Source organism: Maylandia zebra, linkage group LG3 (genome assembly GCF_041146795.1).
Source record: "Maylandia zebra isolate NMK-2024a linkage group LG3, Mzebra_GT3a, whole genome shotgun sequence".
Taxonomy (NCBI): domain Eukaryota; kingdom Metazoa; phylum Chordata; class Actinopteri; order Cichliformes; family Cichlidae; genus Maylandia; species Maylandia zebra.
In genome coordinates this window covers 1,124,045-1,143,400 of record NC_135169.1, presented here as the reverse complement: position 1 = coordinate 1,143,400, position 19,356 = coordinate 1,124,045, and the positions used below count along the sequence as shown (strand labels likewise).

The window sequence follows — 19,356 nt, the reverse complement described above, 5'->3', positions numbered from 1 at the left end:
CCTCAAATGGAGGTCTCTGAGCCTCAAATGGAGGAACTTGAACAACCAGAGTCAGAGTCCTTTGAAGAGGAGGATCCTCCCTGTGCTGGCTCCAGTAATGAGCAAATACATCCTCAATCAGGTCAGTCTCGCTTTTATGAACCCAGGCTGGAAAAATTGACAGAGGAGGATGATATTGAACATTTTTTAACAACATTTGAACGCGTGGCTGTAGTTTTCCGGTGGCAAAAAAATGGACTGGGTTTTTCATCTGATTCCTTTACTCACTGGCAAAGCAAGAGGTGCGTATGTTCATATGGATATGGATGACTCTCTAGACTATGACAAAGTTAAAGCAGCTATTCTTCAAAAATATGACATTAATCCTGAGACATATAGACTGAGATTCCGTTCACTGGAGGTAAAACCTGATGAGAATCCAAAAGAACTATATGCAAGATTGAAAGAGTTACATGAGAAGTGGGTGAAGCCAAAGGGAAAAACGGTGTATGAGGTTAGTGAAATATTAATTTTAGAACAATACTTGAGAATGCTGTCTCCTGAGTTACAGATATGGATTAAAGAACGCAATCTAAACTCTGCAGCGGCGGCTGCAGAGCTGGCTGATGTGTTTGTGGCAGCACAGAAAAAAGGACAGTCATGGAGCCTAAAGTGGAGTTTGAGAATGGTTTCAAAATGACCTTAGTTGAGGTTGATGGGAAACCATTAAAGGCCCTTGTTGACTCAGAAAGTACTCAGACTCTTGTGCACCGAGACTTTGTACCCGCAAATAAAGTTAATGTGGAGACAATTCCTGTTCGCTGCATTCATGGAGATGAGAGGTCATATCCAACAGCAGATCTGTACATCAAGGTACAAGGACAAACGTATATTCTAAATATTGGTGTTGCAGAGAATCTGCCATTCCCAGTAGTGCTGGGTCGAGATCTGCCTGTGTTGTTTGACTTGCTGAATCCTAGTCATACATGCAATGTTGCAGTAACAAGAGCTCAAGCTAAGAAGAAAGAGGAGTCCCTACACCCACTCCGTGCCTTGCCCTTCTATGATGCGGATATAGAGACTGCACCCGGGAAGTCTCGTAAGTCACGTGGACAGAGAAGGCAAGAGAAGTTTCTACATACTGCTGTTCGAGAAGCTCCTAGCACAGAGCCTGAGTTACCTTTGGGTTTCAAAATCCCTGTTAATATTATTGAAATGCAACATGACGATCCATCTCTAACATCTCTGTTCCAGAAAGCTGCAGAGAGGAGCCAAGGGACTGAGCAAGAATTGAACAGCAAGGGGGAGTTTCTGCTGAAAGATGGCATTCTGTATCGTCAGCAGGGTTCAGCATTGCAGTTGGTGGTTCCTAGAGCAGTCCAGAAGGTGGTGCTCTCCTTAGGACACTCCATTCCATGGGCTGGCCACTTGGGAAAGCACAAAACCATGGCCCGCATTAGAAAATATTTTTATTGGCCTGGTGTGCGCTCAGATGTAACACTGTTCTGTAAAAGCTGCCCTCAGTGCCAGAAGTCTTCTCTTAAAATCCCCTCCAGAGCTCCTCTCCAGTCTCTACCAATTATCAGCACTCCATTTGAACGGCTAGGAATGGACATTGTTGGTCCTCTAGAAAGGAGCAAGGCAGGCAACCGTTACATGCTGGTTGTGACAGATCACGCTACAAAGTATCCAGAGGTCTTTCCTTTGAGATCAATAAAAGCCAAAGCAGTCGCCCTCTGTCTCATACAGTTCTTCTCAAGGGTTGGTTTTCCTCGTGAGATTCTTACTGACCGTGGCACTAACTTTATGTCCACTTTGTTGAAGCAGGTGTACCGGCTCCTTGGGATTAAGAGCCTGAGGACAACGCCATACCACCCTCAGACAGATGGCCTAACAGAGCGCTTCAATCAGATTCTGAAACAAATGTTACGCAAATTTGTCAATGAAACTGGTACAGACTGGGATCAGTGGCTCCCCTACCTCCTCTTTGCATATAGAGAAGTACCCCAGGCTTCTACAGGTTTTTCACCTTTCGAACTATTGTATGGCCATGAGGTACGAGGCCCCTTGTCTCTTCTAAGGGAGACTTGGAAGGGTGACCAAGAAAGATCACAGGCTGTCAATGTTGTCTCTTATGTTGTCCAGATGCGGGAACGGTTGGAGAAGATGACGGAGCTGGCCCAAGCCCACAAAGCGGAAGCACAGCAGCACCAGAAGGCCTGGTACGACCAGTCAGCTCGGCAAAGTCCTGGTGAGAAGGTGCTGGTGCTTCTTCCAAGTGATGACAGTAAGCTGTTAGCAAAGTGGCAAGGGCCATATGAGGTCCAAAAGAAACTTGGACAAACAACCTATAAGGTCGCTATTCCAGATCAGCCCCGCTCCAGCAGAGTACTGCACATTAACCTGCTTAAGGAATGGGTGGAGAGACCAAAAGCAGATGTCTTTCTGATCCGGGAGGTTTCGGAGGAGGAGGAAGTGGATGATCAGTATCTGCCAAAACCCACTCCTCAGGACCTGGATCTAAACCATCTTCCTGAGGAAAGACAGGCTCAGGTGAGAAACCTGTGTAAATTAGATGTGTTCAGTGAAAATCCTGGTAGAACGGACATTGTGGAACATGACATTGTGTTGAAAGATGGAGCTTCTGTGAGGAGAATGAGTTACAGGATACCTGAGCGTCTATTGATCCCGTTGAAAGAGGAGATCGACCTGATGTTGTCACTAGGAATCATTGAAGCCTCGAAGAGCGAGTGGTGCCACCCGGTGGTCCTGGTGCCAAAGAAGGATGGCAGTATCCGTTTCTGCATAGACTTCAGGTACCTGAATGCAATATCACAATTTGATTCATATCCAACTCCCCGCATTGATGACATGGTTGAGCGCCTTGGGAAGGCCAGATACCTGACAACAATAGACCTCTGCAAGGGTTATTGGCAGGTACCACTGACTAAGCGCTCAAAAGAGCTGACCGCTTTTTGGACCCCGTGGGGCTTGTTCCAGTTTAAAGTCATGCCCTTTGGACTGCATGGTGCCCCGGCAACATTCCAGAGACTGATGGACTAGATACTGTCTGACATGTCTGATTTTGCTGCAGCCTACCTTGATGACATAGTGATTTTCAGTTCTACCTGGGAAGAACACCTGAAACACCTGGAGAAGGTATTGGGGCGTCTTCAGTCTGCAGGGTTGACTGTTAATCCAGCTAAGTGTGCCATTGCTAAGGCTGAAACCGAGTACCTTGGGTTTGTGGAGTAATAAAACCTCAAGTCAATAAGGTCACTGCCATAGAATCCTGTCCCTTGCCAGAGACCAGAAAACAGCTGAGATCATTTTTAGGTATGGCAGGATTCTATCATCGGTTTATCCCTCATTTCTCCGCCAGGGCAGCTCTTCTGATGGATCTGACTGGTGCCCGAAGTCCCAATAAGATCACCTGGACAGAGGAGGCTAAGATGGCTTTTCAGGACCTACGACAATCTCTGAGTAAGAGCCCAGTCTTGCACAGCCCTGATTTTGAGAGAAATTTCATTCTTCAGACTGATGCCTCAGAGAGAGGATTGGGAGCTGTTCTGTTACAGGGACCGCCTGGAGAGCGTCATCCAGTGGCCTTCATCAGCCGCAAGCTGTTTCCGAGGGAAGTGCGGTACTCAACCATCGAGAAGGAGGGACTTGCCATCAAATGGGCCCTGGACTCCTTTAGGTATTATTTTCTCGGACGGGAGTTCATATTGGAAACAGACCACAAAGCTCTTCAATGGATAGAGAGAATGAAGGACACAAATGGAAGGATCACGCGATGGTACCTTGCAATCCAGCCATTCCGGTTCACCATCAACCACATCCCTGGCAAAGATAACTGCACTGCAGACTGTCTCTCTCGCTGTCCCAGGGAGAGATCTGAAGAGGGGGAGTGTGTGATGGCTGCACTTACAGCCACACAGTGGTAATACCCACCATGTTAGTGTAGAGGCTTATAAGTAACATTGCATTCACATTTCTTTCTTTAAATATAGGAATTAATTTACAGGACAATAAATAACTGGTTTTGGTTTAGTTAATTCATATATCCACATAATGCTGCATTCTAAAATAAGTGCGCACATTTTAGTTTACACTGTTATGTATGATTAATCTTTTGTTTTCTGAGTTACCTTAGTTGCAGCTGTTCCAGTCCCTTGATTAAGGAGCCAAGAGGTGGAAAAGGGGCAGAGCGAGCTTTAAAGGAAGGCTACAAATTGGTTCACGCCATAACTCAGGACCATGGGGGGGGGGGGGAATTGGCGTTCATTATGTTTGGTTTAGTTAGGTTTTGTGTGTTTTACCCCTTTTCCAGTTTTTGTGGGCTGATCAGCCACTATTTAAGTTTCCCCTTTGTCTCGTTAAGTGAGGTCAGTTTGTTTGAGTTATCAGTTGTGTTGTCAACTTTGAGTAGAGTTTTGTTAGTTTGACCTCTTTTATGGGCCCAAGATTTTGATTCTTTTTGCATGAGCTAACCAATTATGTTTTTTGGGTTAAATAAAAAATCATTTTTTGGACTTTAACCTGTGCCTAAGTTTCCTTCACTGCTCAGTCCATCACAGGTACCCCAAAATGTGTATTTAGATACCAGGTGATCACCTGTTTGGGAGTCTACCCAGGACTGAGTGTAAACGTAGAGGAGATAGTGCTTTTGCTGTAGCAGCTCCAAAACTGTGGAACAATCTGCCTTTAGAGATAAGACAGGCCACTTCTGTTTTTTTTTTCTTTGTTTTGTTTTTATTTAATTATTCTGTACTGTTTTATCTTGTTTTAAATATAAGGCTATTTTCATTTTTATGTATTATGTGCTTTTTTTTTTTTACTGTTTTCTTTTATTCTATTGTTCTTAACTCATTTATTGTACAGCACTTTGGTCCTGTGCTGGGTATTTTAAAGTCCTTTATAAATAAAGATGGTTTGGATTGGATGAAATTAAATACATCTTGTTTTCTTAGAATTCACTGTTGTGATCCATTGGAACTCTTTTCCTCCTCCCTTGTTGTTCAAACCAAGTATTGATTTGATTTAGATGCATCTTTTGTTCATTCACTGCATTTTGTTGATTGATGAAAATATTGTGATTTTCAGCTAGCAGGGCTCAAATTAGAACAGAGGTCAGTCGTATTTGTAGGTTATTGCCAATAACCTTTAACTATTTAAATACATTTTGTTAAAGTGACTTTAATGTCTCCTGTTTTAGAACAAAATAAGAGAAAACAGATAACTGCTGTTGTGATACCCTTTATCTCTCGCCTGGGTTTGTTGGTTTTGTCAGGTCAAGTAATACAAAGAAGGACTGGCTTTGTTGAGCTTCCTCAGTAAAAACACTCACACAGGTAAACACTTATATTTTCTGTAGTAAATTTCCAGAGGCAGCCAGAAGGGGACGGAGGGGGGTAGCCTCCTGCACCCTGGTGACATACCCCTACTCCAAGGTCCTGCATGTGTGGGTGGTTGTGGTGGAGCGGGAAGAGGGAGGCAGCTGGAGATGGGGAGGGAAGGAAGGGAGGGGCACGTGACCCCTCCCTGGGGCCAGCTCCCCCGCTGACCCCAGTAGGCACCCCCATACTCCGCGACCCGCCAGGGAAAGGGGGCCCAGGCCCATCCAGACCGGGGCCCAGCGCAGCAGCGCCTCCCGGCCCCACAGAGCCCGGGACAGTCCACCCAACCCCACCACAGGGAAAACTGCACCCACCCCACCATCCACTCATCTTCCAGACTACATAAGACAATAAACACCCAGGCTGAGATCTTCCTCCACCTCTCCTGTATCTCCCCCTCCTGCAGAGAGAGCCCCTGAGGAGAGGAAAGCTCCTGCAAGATGTGACAATCTTCCCCACCAGTTGAAGAGCTTTATATTGTGCATCAAATAAAAGAACATTTCACAACTCTGAGTCAACAGAAACAGGTAACAGAAATGTCTCTAATGTAGACATGTACAGTGTAGTGTAAGCATTAAAAGATCATAAAGGAAACACTAACATTTATGTGAAACTAATTGTAATAAAAAAATGAGCAGGTGCTTTATAGATTTAAAAGAAAGAATCTGAAAACAACACTTTTTTGGTCTAAGTGATCAAAGTAGAAAACAGAACTGATGTTCAAGAACAAACCGTAGCTGCACTAATATTACACATCTCCATTGTTGTGGTGAACAGACATGTTGCTTTTAAAACCACATGCAGTGTGTGACCGTGACTGTTCACTGAGACCATGAACGCCACTTTGCTGGAGCCTTCTTCTTCTTCTAAATTGGAAGCAGAAGGAGCACGAGCTGCTTTGATCTACTGAAAGGAAAAAGAAGAACATCTGAGCTGAAACCAGTCAGCTGAAATCATTAAGACAGGAACAAATTCAATGCAGTGTCTCAGGTGGCTTAGCCTGTTACAACTGTTGATACAAGCTAAATACGGTTAACACACAGTGTCAGGGAGCTCCAGTGTGGGAACTAGTGGCTTTAGGTTTGTAGTCATTTAACTTTCATCCATTCATTCATTTAATTCAGGAGGAAGAAATGTCAGGTTGGTGCAGGCTGGTGTCGAGAAGGGAAATTATTTTACTGCTATTGTTAAATAATTGTCATTATTACCATTGCATTAATAATATAATCTGGAGTTTATATTGCATTCAGGGGTAGAACAGTGTGTGTCTTTCAGAAAGGCTAAAAGTCACAGGCTGACAGGAAACAGGCTTGCAGAGAGTTTGCAGAACTCTCTGCTTATGCACACAGTTATTATGTTTAGTAGAGGTTCTTGATTAAAACATTTATTTAGTAAAAGTCATATCCATAGTTTCAGTTCGATTATTACATATACGAGAGTGGTTTCTGTCTCTCTGTCTGGTGAGGGGTCAGGAGCTAGTCGCGAGGTGAAACAGGGTGCAATTGTGGTTAGCACACAGACGCGCACACACACACACACTCAGTTAGAGAATCATTTATAGGTGAAAGTTTAATCATGTTTTGCTGATGTTGCAAAGAGCAGTTTGTCGCAGAACTGCTGCGAGCATCCGGCAGTGACAGGAAGCACCTGTTGTGAAGATAGGAGACAATTGTTCTTTTAAACTGTGTCAAAAGTCGTTGTGGTTTTGATTTGATCTATGTATAAAATGTGTCTGTGACGTATGAAGGGGCGTCAGTAAACAAACCCTGATGCTATAAAATATCTGTTCATGCTTTGATTGAGTCGAGGACTACTGGCTGTCTGCGTACAGAGTGTCTTCCCACGCGTGTATTCATTAAAATCATTGTTTGACCAAAGATCCTCTGGACCATGGGTGGTGTGTACTCTCCTTCCTCAACTTTGAATCTTAACATTTGGGGGCTTCGTCCGGTGGTTGAGGAGGGAGGATTGGAGGTTTAGATGGAGAAATTTGGTGGTCTCTGAGGTGGTCTGACGGGCAGACATGAATTCCAGTGGTCGAAGTGAGTGGGCATAAGCCGGCTTATCCAAAAGGTAAGGCACTACCTGTTGAATTATTTCCAAAGTGTGCCAAATTGGATATGATAAAATTTAAGTCTACTCACTGAAATTACTGGTGGATGTCTGTTTTGATTTTGATGAAAATCTCATGAGTTGAAGCAGTTAGAGTTCTGCTAAGAAGAAATGAAAGTAGTTAAGAGTCTGATAAGAAAAGTTTAAATACTGGGTTGAAGTCCCAAAGAAATTGAGTTAGAGTCTCAAGTAGTTTGGTAGGGTATTTGGTCATTTTGTGGGTTAAAGTCCCGGTTGGTCATTAGGTCAGACCTTTGTGGGTCAATTTGTGGGTTAGAGTCCCCATTGTCCATCAGGGTCGATCTGCCTCAGTTATACACTTGTTTTGGGTGTTGATTGTTGTTTCAAAGTATTATAAATTATTCTAGAACGGCAGTTTGAGTCTGCTAGGAAGCGCAGTGCTCAGAGGTAACGCTTGCCAATGTCAAGGACGCTTAGACATTGTCCTCGAAGAGGGATAGTCAGTTGGTCACTGTGGAGCTTGGGGCACTCCAGAATAACTAGGAGTTAGAGTCTCCTTACCGTTTGGAACGGTATCTGCGCTTTTTTGGGCAGCAAAGGTTGGACCTTGGGTGTTGGACACTTTTAAATTGAGTTAGGGATTTTAGAAATGAGGCCAGAAACAGTTAAAGTCTTGATACTGGTTAATTGGTCGCAAAAAACTCAGGGAGTTTATCCGCTGGGCGGTTATTTTAAATTTGTCTAAAATTGTGTAGGCGCTAAAGCTGGCAGATCTGACAGTGGTTGTAAATATAAGACGTCTCTGTAATAAAAAAGATCTCTGTGGGTCGAGTCAGCAATGCACTGACTTCCTGCTGCTATTCTTAGATGAAGAGTGTGTGTGCATGCAAATGAGGCAGCTGATGCAGAGCGCATGAGAGGACTATGCTTTCGGTTTTGTGTGATTATTCAGCCCTATAACTATTGTTTGCAAATGTGGATAAATGTCTGCGATTAAAATGCTGGCTTAGTATATAATAACATTGTAAATATATGAATGGTGACAGCGTTTCAAAATAGAATATAAGAATTGTTTGTGTTTAAAACCAACGTTTAGGTAAGAAGATTTAAGGTGGATTTGAAGGCATAAACAAAAAATAAAAGGGTTACAGTCTGCAAGTGTTGTTAATTCATGAGCTGACTGGATGCAGAGTAAGTGGAGTGGTCATCCTGAGAGGATTGAATGATACTCTAACTCTGTGGTCAAGTCAGACATAGGTTTTAAGTAACCATGAGCCACTAATAAGCGTGACAGATTAATGAATATGTGTAAATTGAACTTGTTAAATAGCCTTAATAGAAGTAACTCAATGAACACGCAATAAAGTGGACTTTTTAGGGGCAGTATATCACTGATGCCATAAAAAGCAACTTAATTAGTAGTTCAATAACAAATTTTAAAGATAACCTTTGTTATTTGATAAGAGAGAGAAATTCAGGTTACATATAGTAAATAAATAAGGGAATGTTAATCTCTGCGTCATTCCACACTGAAATTTCAATTGTGGGGGATCATTTGGAGGTGAATTGTGTAGGACACGGGGAGACAGAAGAATCTCCCCATGAGTTTTCGGTGTGCATAGAAATTGAGGAGGCTGAACTGGAAGCCTGCCTGGGTCGTTGTTGTTGTTTATTTGAGGGTCTGCTGGAAATTTGTGAGAACGACCACCTTGATATGTGGGAGCCTTCTCGGGCAGCGATTTTTTTGTTAAACATGTGGCAGGCTGTGCAAACTGGAGAAAGCTTTGACATGATGAATAAAGGTGTGAGAGGTATTTCTTTGGTGATGTAAAGTAGGAGGTTTTAAAGTTTGAAAGTGTTTTTAATTTGAGAGAGGCATGAGTGATGTTATAAGAGTTTGAGTTTCTTTTTCTTTCAGTTTAAAACACATAAGTACATACACTTGGTACACCTGTTTACTCTTTGACTTTATTAAAACAAACGGTGTATTTGAGTTTGAATTTCAGTAATTGTATGTTGATATGGTAATTTAGTTTTATGTTAGGTGAAGGAGATGTCCATCTCTGCGTCTTGCAGGATCGAAAGTGAAAGTTGAAGGTTGTGATGTGAATGCTGTGAGTACTCGATTTGAATGATTCTGTGTGAGGTGTACAAAATACTAAATAATAATAACACTATGAAAGTTGATAGTAGAGTGAGTGCAAGGTGATGTGTGAACAGAGGAAGTCTGAGAGAGAAGTGTGTGCGTAGGCAAAATGCAGAGTGTGTGCGTGAAATAAGGGAGTATTGTTTTTACATCAAGGTTTAGTAGAACTAAAGTAGAACGTCACAAACAAACAGATAAAAAGTAAAATGAAGAGAGAAAATAACTGACAATTACATTAATGAATAGAAAACACACATACACAAAGTGCCATATGTGAAATTATTCTAGGAAAGGAGTCAGAAGTGAGATAGTTTAATATAAGATGCAATGAAGGAAGCAGCTTACACTCCTTTAATTTCCAGAGCCAGTGTGTTCCCTCCCCTGCCCACTTGGGCCCCGTATCAGGCGAGTATGGAAGGCTGGATAGCCCATGACGGGTAAGATCCCACCTCGAAACCCTGGGACAACCTAAGGCAGGCACAGTCACGATTACTCTCGGCTTCAGTAAGAAGACGGGACCTGACGGGTAAGGCCGCTGGGCTGAGGCAGAGGGGGTAAGTGGCAAGTGGAGCCCTACCTTCTGGCTGAGGACAAGGAATGCTGCTATTTAAGGTAGGAAATCAGAATTTGGGTTAGTAAATTTGGGAGGAGAAAATTGACTGTTTAAAGGCAAAATTATGAAGGAGTCTGACACACTGCAAAAACAACATATGCAAATTCATACACACAAACAGAAAATGCATTAACCTTATAAAGACAAGACAAGCTCATGGAGTTTAATGCATAGACACTGATTAAACCTGGCTAAGAACGCAAACATATGCAATGAAGAACAGCTTGCTATTTTGTATGAACGATACAATGGTGTGAATGTTTAATAAAATACATTTGAGTTTGTAATTGAGGAATAGAATAAGCCATATGACAAAGGGAGTTATGAAAACAAAAAAGGGATTAAAGTAGTTTTAAAAAAGAGTGACTTAGGAGTGCTCTCGTACTGAGTGATCAACACTAGTGATCACTGTTGGAAGAAATAAAATGATTTAATGAGTTGGTGATGTTTAAACATATGTTTCTGTTGTTACAGCAACTCATTGAGAGATGACTCAGTATGCAAATTAGTTGGAGTGAGTGGTGACGTAGGAGCTTCCTGTATGTGTGTGACTGGGGAAGTGACTTTCAGGAGAGGAAGCATAGCAGACAAGAGAAGTGCAGATTTGGGTAGGAAATTTATAGTTTAGTGATATGTTGTTGTAAGGGTGTTATGTTTTATGCTGAATTGAAGTATGTTACAGAGCATAAGGGGGTGATTTTTGTGTGCAAATTGTGTGGTTTTAATGAGACTTTCGGTGTATTGAGGAGGTGAAATTATGTGGTGGCAAGACTTGTGTGTTTAAGGTTGTTGTGGTGATGGGTTGATTCTGTCAGTTAGGTTGTTGTCGTTATTTTTGTTTTAATAGAGGGAGTTTTAGGAAACATGGACATGTCTAAAATTGGGCCCATTATTTTGTAACAGTGCACTTAAAGAAAACCTGTCAGGTGATTTTGTTTTGTTTTTATGAGCTAACAATCAGCTCTATTTTTCATTTCTGTTTTAAGCAGGCCTGCAACAGTGAATAACGGCGCTGAAAATTCTCGGGAGGAGCAAATATAAGGGGGCTTTCCAGATTACAATTGGCTGAGGAGAGCTACCTGTGGGGACTATTCGGGTCGTAAGTCCCTGTAAAAAGGATTTTATGCGAGTCAATCCAGTCCAAAAGCATAAAGAAATATTTTCCTATGGAAAATAAAAAATGACTGAGCTCATTTTGCTGAGGGTGGAGTATCTGATCGTGCGGGAAGCTCGACTATCAGCAAATACAGGGTGTGACTGAATGTGAGTGAGGATGAATTAATGTGGACAAACAATTTGTTTTTACCAGAGAAAATTTCTGTTTTGTTTTGTTGACTGGGGTTAGATTATGGGATTATAGTATATTGTTGGGAGAATGCCAAATGCTAAAGGGGAAATATTTTTTTGATGTAACTCAATTACCATTAATTGTAGAAACACATGACTGATAACTGTTCTGTTTTAAGTTTATTTTATGACATACATTGGATCATGAGTGGGGAAAACTGAGCATTTTAAGTTTTGTATAGTATCTTGACACATGAAATGTATCAAGATAAAGGGGGGTTTAGGGTTTAATAATTTAATTGTTTAATAATTTAGGATCATTTTAGGACCTTTTGGGTTTTTGATCAGTTGGATATGGTAAAACTGAAACTGTTATTTTTAAGTTAAGGTTAAAGGATTAAAAGTGAACTTGTCACGGTTTGCGAGGCAAGCCGTGTGGAGTTGTAGAAAAGGACCCAAAAGGCGGCAGCTCTGGTGCAGGTGAATATTTATTTACAACGGTGGGCACAAAACAGCACTGGTGGAAAAACAACCTAAACTGGGTAAGCTAATAACACAAACCAGAAACGAGGATGCAGGGAGGTCCGGGGAAATACACACAGAGAACACAGGGAGATTACACACAGGTGGGGAACACAGGTGACACTGATAAACATAACGAGACAGGGCAGGAGTGAACACAACATTACGCATACTGACGAGAGACTGTCAAAGTAAAACAGGAAGTACACAGAGGTTCAGACAGGAGGAGAGAAAGTACGGGGAGAACACAGACATAACAGGCTGGGGGAAACATGGAATAAATACAAAGAGAGACGAGAGCTCATAAATACACAGAGGGGCACAAGGGGGTAAGAGTCACAAAGGGAAAAAACACTTAGGGAACACCACAACAGGACACCTCAGAAAACCTGGCCTAAATAAGGAGCGAAAATACAAGGAACAAAGAAGACTGGGCCAACATGGCCCAGGACCATGACAGAACTGAATCCTGTTTAGAAGATACAATGCCGGTTTTTCAAAGCTGTGAATAAATCTTAGAGGGAAAATTAGTGAGGGTTGAAGGGGTAGAACAGCTTTGATTTTTTTGATCTTTAGAAGAAGTGGTTATAATGTAGGCGTACACATACAGATATTACATAAGGTTTATCTTTAGGATAAAGGGGGAGCTTCTACGTAGAAATGATTTTTATACATATTGCATTTTGTGCTTTTAAAGGAGTTGTGGCTCAAATTTGTCTCTGGAGGGTCACGAGCCTTTGGCTAGCGCTATGATTAGCCAATCTACTGTGAGGATAATATGAGTTCATGAAGGATTGCACACGCTTACAGACACAGAGTTAAGAAACACACATGACAGTATTGATTCCAGGCAAAAGGCCTTAAATTCATTTAGCTTTTAACTGAACTTAAAAGAAGGACCAAAGAGGAAGGAAAGCATATATTTTGGTTAAGTCTGATAAATTAGAATTAGAAGGTATTGTTACATTAAAAGGAGCAAAATGAAATAAAAAGGCTATACCAAAACAGGTGATAACATAGGAAATGTGAGGTTAAAATGAAGTTAGTGTTAACACACAGGAGTTGTTTCAAGGCAGCATTTAGCTATGATGAAATGTATACAGGAGTAATTGCTTATATGCTTAAACTTAATTGATTAAAGTGGTTGTTTTCTTTTAGAGTAGAGGAACTTGCAGCAGCGACAATTTGTGCACAGGATGTTGATGATCAGATAAGGGAAAATAGAGCGAGCAACCGGACGTGAAAGCAGGGCTTAAAGAGTTTTAAAGTGATGAGGAACGTTGAAGAATGTACATAAATACAAGTCAATAAGTTAAGAAGATAATTAGGATCAGGCTTTTGATTAAAGAGTCCCAGATAGGATAAGTTAGGGAGGTGCAGGAAAAGGTGTTTTGTTTCCTTTGCAGAAGATCTCGGCGACCACAGGAGGGGCGAGGATCCTGGAGATCTCGAGGTCCGAGACCACCAGAGAGGACACAATGTATTGTGACCTCTGGTGTTCCAGAGGTCAAGAGAGGGAGTGTCGAGAAGGGAAATTATTTTACTGCTATTGTTAAATAATTGTCATTATTACCATTGCATTAATAATATAATCTGGAGTTTATATTGCATTCAGGGGTAGAACAGTGTGTGTCTTTCAGAAAGGCTAAAAGTCACAGGCTGACAGGAAACAGGCTTGCAGAGAGTTTGCAGAACTCTCTGCTTATGCACACAGTTATTATGTTTAGTAGAGGTTCTTGATTAAAACATTTATTTAGTAAAAGTCATATCCATAGTTTCAGTTCGATTATTACATATACGAGAGTGGTTTCTGTCTCTCTGTCTGGTGAGGGGTCAGGAGCTAGTCGCGAGGTGAAACAGGGTGCAATTGTGGTTAGCACACAGACGCGCACACACACACACACTCAGTTAGAGAATCATTTATAGGTGAAAGTTTAATCATGTTTTGCTGATGTTGCAAAGAGCAGTTTGTCGCAGAACTGCTGCGAGCATCCGGCAGTGACAGGAAGCACCTGTTGTGAAGATAGGAGACAATTGTTCTTTTAAACTGTGTCAAAAGTCGTTGTGGTTTTGATTTGATCTATGTATAAAATGTGTCTGTGACGTATGAAGGGGCGTCAGTAAACAAACCCTGATGCTATAAAATATCTGTTCATGCTTTGATTGAGTCGAGGACTACTGGCTGTCTGCGTACAGAGTGTCTTCCCACGCGTGTATTCATTAAAATCATTGTTTGACCAAAGATCCTCTGGACCATGGGTGGTGTGTACTCTCCTTCCTCAACTTTGAATCTTAACATTGGTTACATGCATTTAGTCCCATGCTGTCTTTAACTAAATGACTTGGTTCACTTTATGGCTGGGCTGTATGTGGGGTTATATCATGTTATTTGGGCAGGAGTTCCTGTCCTCTGTTAGACTTAGAAAGTTTCTCCATAAGTAGAGTTTCTAACTCTTATAGCACATCTGTGGCTGACAGCTTTTTGGTGGCTCTTTTTACCCCACACTGGTTGTGAGTGTGTAAATAGCCCCACTAGTTCTTTTGGGTTGCAGTTAACTTGGGAGGAAAAGGTAGGTCTGCCATGACTAGATGAATAACAATTATCTGGGATACATACATTTCATAATGCATGCATATATCTCTATAAACCTGCCTGAGGGCTGCCATTTTTTACATTCAGTTATTTCTTTGTTGAATCTAAATAATGAATGTGTTACAGTTAAACTGACACTGGTCAGTGTAAATGGCTCATTGGGACACAGAAACCTTTAAATTAAACCCTATCACCTGATTTCGAGTGTCAAACAATATCAAAGCTGTAAAAGCTGTTTACAGTCAGAATTTATAAAACTATGATTGTAAATAAATTCAAACAAGTGAGCTTTTCTCTTTGTGCTGAACATCAACACTGTGATTTCTTAGACTGTAAGCTTTACTTTAGCACAACCAGTTGTAGAAGCTGCCACTCCAAATGTCTTTTGATAACAAGAAAAAAATACCTTTTCAGTACACGGCCTGAAGTTCTTCTCTGACATCTTCTGCAATCGGCTTTATCTGCTGGTTTGAAGACAATAAACCACAAAAAAGATGATTGAGTCACTTTGTCTGCGTCATGCAGCTCAAATGTGTCGTGTAACGATGTTGAATAGCCATCGTTATCCCTCTGCTGCGTCAGTAGGGTTGTACTGTACAGCATCTCATTGATATGTGAGGAATGCTAATGTAAACAGACTTACATCATTAAAACATAAAGGGCAGGAGATATTTAGATATTTTTATATTTATATTACATTTTATAGCTGACGGATATTACTAAATAGATAGAATTTACTAAATAGCTGGGTGAACATGAAAAATATGTCTATAATAACAAATGACCATGAGAGCCAGTAGAATTAATTCAACTGGACACTCGAAAGACGTCCTTAAATGCTCTTTAAGTGGCAGAACAAACGAACAAACAGTTAATCGCTTACTTGAGATGAAATCTGCTCAGCTACTTTGAAAACAGCTTCTAACTGGTTCCTCCTTTAACAGGATGACTGCTCAGGGGTAAGGCCATCATGCAGTCCAGCAACCTTTATGGTTCTGCTTTCATTCACCAGGAACTATTAGGGAAACCTTCCAGCGCCTCCTGTGAAAGACACAGGGATAAACACACAAACATTTATTAACATGTTCCACAGTCTTCCAATTTGATTTTCTCATCCTGTGGACAACAACGTACATGGATGCAGGTTTATTGTTAACTTTTGTAAGGTTTATTTAGTGAACATATCCAGCTGCAGCTCCACTGTGATCCTGAACTGGATAAGCACTTAAGAAAATGTGTCAATGAATGGACAAACATCAACTTACTATATTTATCCAAACAGATCCAAACCACAGATTTATCCAAACAATAATGCTTCACTGAGTCAGAGACTTTAATGTCTCTTCTATGTAAGAATGCAGGTATATCAGCACGAGACAAACTTGACAACAAAGGTTTTTCAGACTGCATGTAGCTGTCCTCTATGTCAGCTCACACATTTACATTTATGTCACACTTATTTCTGCATTTTATAATTATTACTTACATTTTGATTAGATACCTTGAGTTTGTAAATGATCAGATTACATAATTGGAATACAATGTATCCAATTCAGGGTTGCGGGAGGATGAAGCCTATCCCAGCTGATACAGGACAAAGACAGGCTGCCAGTTTATTGCAGGGCTAACACGATATGTGTAACAGAAAATCCACTTAAATGTTTAATATTTCTTATAATAATCATAATTATGACTATTATTTAAAGGTTTCTTTATAAATACATTTTGATTTTTTATAACCTCTAAAATATAAACCTGAGCTGTTTCAGATTCTGACCTCTGACCTCACTGCAGCTCCCTCTTGGAAGTACGTCTGCTTCTTGTCCCCAGTGTTGACCGCCTGCCCTTGATATCACGTACTGTACCTGAGGAACAAAAAAGGACAAACACTTGCCTTCATTTAAGAAGTACATTCATACAGAGGTAATCTATTGAAACACACTAGTCCACCCTTTGGGAGAAATCAGTTCCTGGCACAGTATGTTATACTGTGCCAGGGAACCTACATACACATTGGGGGTCTCAGTGGGGCTACCAAAAACCATCACCTCTGTCTTTTTATCATTGAATTTTAAAAAGTTAACAGACATCCAAGCCTTAATGTCATCGAGACACTGAAGTAATGGCTGTGTAAGGTATCTGCCTTTTTTCTTTAGAGGGACATAGATCTGACAGTCATCAGCATAAAAGTGGAAAGCAATGCCGTGCTTTCTCAGTACAGAACCAAGAGGAAGCAGATATAAAGAGAAGAGGAGGGGGCCTAGAACTGAGCCCTGTGGGACACCACACAAGAGGGGAGCGGAGGACGACGCATAGTCACCAAGGCTGACACAAAAAGTTCGCCCCGTCAAGTAGGACCTGAACCACTCCAGTGCTGTGCCCCTAATGCCCACCCAGTGCTCCAAACGAGAGAATAAAATGGCATGATCCACGGTATCAAACGCAGCTGTCAAATCTAAAAGCACAAGAACAACACAGTCCCCAGCATCAGTCGCTAAAAATATGTCATTAAAAACTTTTAAAAGGGCTGATTCAGTGCTATGAAAGGGTTTAAAACCAGATTGGAAAACCTCTAAAACATTTTGCTTTTCCAGGAAGGTCATTATTTTGTTGTAAACTACCTTTTCAAGAATTTTGGAAAGAAAAGGTAGTTTGGAGATAGGCCTGTAATTTGCAAGAACCATAGGATCAAGAGCAGGTTTTTTAATCAGGGGTTTGACTACTGCATGTTTAAAATCTTTAGGGACAACACCTGACATCAGACTATGGTTTACCAGCTCAAGCACCAAAGGACCAACTGTAGGTAACACCTCTTTTAAAAGTCGAGGAGGGACAGCATCATTTGGAGACCCTGCAGGCTTAAGATGACCAACAGTCTCCTTTAAAAAGGATAGAGTCACAGGCTCAAACCTGTCAAAGACAGCAGAGCAGGAAACAGAGACTGAGAGGTCGTGAGCATGAGGAGAGATTTGAGCCCTTGTGGAGGAGACCTTCTCGATAAAAAAGTGTAAAAAATTTTCACAGGCTTCTGATGAGGGCTCAATACAGTCAGTATATGGTGCATTAAGAACAGAGTTAATAGTATTAAATAAAACACGTGGGTTGTGGCAGTTTGACAAAATAATGTCAGATAAGTGTTTTCTTTTGGCATCTTTTACAGTTCTTTGATATCGACGCCAACAGTCCTTCAGCATCTGGAATGACACTTGTAGTTTGTCCTTTTTCCACTTGCGCTCAGCTCGACGGCAGTCGCGTCTGACAGCTCGGGTCAAGTCGTTCAGCCAGGGCTCAGATTTAGTTTTAGGCAGTCTGGATTTTAATGGAGCCACAGTGTCCAAAGCAGTCCGACAGGTAGAATAAAACCATGAGCTCAGTTCCTCAGTCTGGCTGCATAAAAAATCCGGGATCTTACAGATCTGGTCAAAGACTGTTGAAAAGTGTTCAGCAGTGGAGGAGTTAAAAACACGACAGCGCTGAGCAGCAGCGCGAGTTTTAACTGAGGCACAGGCAAGAGGAACTTCAAACAACACAGGACTGTGGTCAGAAAACACAGCATCACAAATCTCTATGTTAAAAATAGAAAAACCATGAGATAAAATATAAGGTAACGTTTACACCGTAACTTTAAGCTAGCACCATAAAGACGGTAAAACACGTAATAATATCTACAAATGCATCTTAAAGCTGTTATATTAGCACTCGGTGTATTACTAACATAACCACATTAACATTACTGACACTCGCTGACTTTTAATAGTCATTCTATAAATGCTGTCCGTTTAAACGGTCTTACCTGTACACACTGCATATCCACCGGATTGCAGCCAGAGTGGATTCTGGAGTCTTCCACGCTCCTGTTAGTGATCCTCCATCTGGATGGATGAGAACAACCTTCTGAACAATCTAGCAGGAGATGGCCCATATCTATGGGACTGATTTGTGCTAATAACTGTCACGGCTGGGGCGGCAGTCGTGTGGAGGGTGAGAAAGGAGGATCCAATAGCAGACAATGGCGGAGGTGCAAGTGGGTTTATTTACAGTGCACAAAACCAAGGTGTGAGCAGAACCAAACATAAACCTAAACTGGGAAAACTAATGCAAAAGGGAGGACATGAAACGAGGAGCAGAGAGACACTAAGAAACATTGAATAATGCAGACTACATGGAATTAAACAGACGACGCGACAGAGAGCACAGGAAAACACAGGGCTTAAATACACGGGGAGTAATCAGGGAATGGGCCACAGGAGGGAGACACAGCTGGGAGCAATCAGGCTAACGAGACAGGGGAGAGGTAAAACTGAACACACTGACATGAGACAAGAACTTTCAGAATAAAACAGGAAACTAACAGACACAGAGAACCAGACAGGACACTGAACTTGACAGGCAGACTCATGAGCAGACACAATAACACCATGGACAGACAGAGGGAACACAGAGAAGTGGGAGCAGGAAGGCAAAGAACAGAAACCTAACAAATGGCAAAATCACAACAGAATACACACTCAAAATGAACAAAAGCATAAGGAAACAAAACACTGAGTCCTCAGACTCAGGACCATGACAGCACCCCCCCCCCCCCCCCCCCCACCCCAAAGGGCTGGCTCCAGACAGCCCAACAGAAACACAAAAACTGCCCAAACCGCCCCCCCAAAACCAAAAAACAGAAAACGACCTGACCAGGGCGGGCGGTGGGGATCCAGGAGGGAGGGACATAGTCCAAAAAGGCCCAGACAGACAG

At 41.7% G+C, this 19,356-nt stretch overlaps 1 long non-coding RNA gene across 4 annotated transcripts in view; it reads right to left on the bottom strand.

Annotated features, from left to right (window-relative positions):
• The window catches only part of LOC112430732 (uncharacterized), a 220,313-nt gene extending 201,251 nt beyond the window's left edge, over positions 1–19,062 (bottom strand). For 2 of the 4 annotated variants that reach the window (XR_013094796.1, XR_013094802.1), the window contains exons 1-4: positions 18,406–19,062; positions 16,390–16,477; positions 15,496–15,653; positions 15,019–15,073 (exon numbers count right to left, since the gene is read on the bottom strand). This is a non-coding gene — a long non-coding RNA (uncharacterized LOC112430732). Of the gene's footprint in view, positions 1–15,018; positions 15,077–15,495; positions 15,654–16,389; positions 16,478–18,405 lie in introns of all 4 variants that reach the window. The other 2 variants (XR_013094797.1, XR_013094798.1) reach the window with 2 other exon arrangements.
• Positions 19,063–19,356: the final 294 nt, after the last annotated feature.